Source organism: Phalaenopsis equestris, unplaced genomic scaffold (genome assembly GCF_001263595.1).
Source record: "Phalaenopsis equestris unplaced genomic scaffold, ASM126359v1 Scaffold000094, whole genome shotgun sequence".
Lineage (NCBI taxonomy): Eukaryota > Viridiplantae > Streptophyta > Magnoliopsida > Asparagales > Orchidaceae > Phalaenopsis > Phalaenopsis equestris.
The window spans coordinates 7,453,719-7,454,114 of NW_018164536.1; positions in this window are offsets into that span (position 1 = coordinate 7,453,719).

Sequence of the window (396 nt, forward strand, 5' to 3'; positions counted from 1 at the left end):
GGGGGGGGGATCTCTTCTCGAGTCATTATCTGTTTTCCTTTGTCTATATTCTTGGTTCTTGGTGGTAACACTTTTTCGCTCCTTAAGTTGACTTCTGTGATCTCTTCTTCTTAAGATATCATTGTTGAATCTTCTGATGTCTCTTCCTCTTCATCAAATATATCTAAATTGATGGCAAACAGTCAACCATGACATTCGAGAGTTGGTCCTTCGTTATCGACGCTGTCGTAAGCGGTATCATTGATGTCTTCTTTGGACTTGACAACAAGTTCATCGGACTTAAGTATGATTTGAGGATCATTTTGGGGATCAAGATCGCAGCTAGCTTGGTTATAATCCTTGGTTATAATCAGTCACGTTGTCAAAACGTAGCCAAAATCACAACCATTATATTCA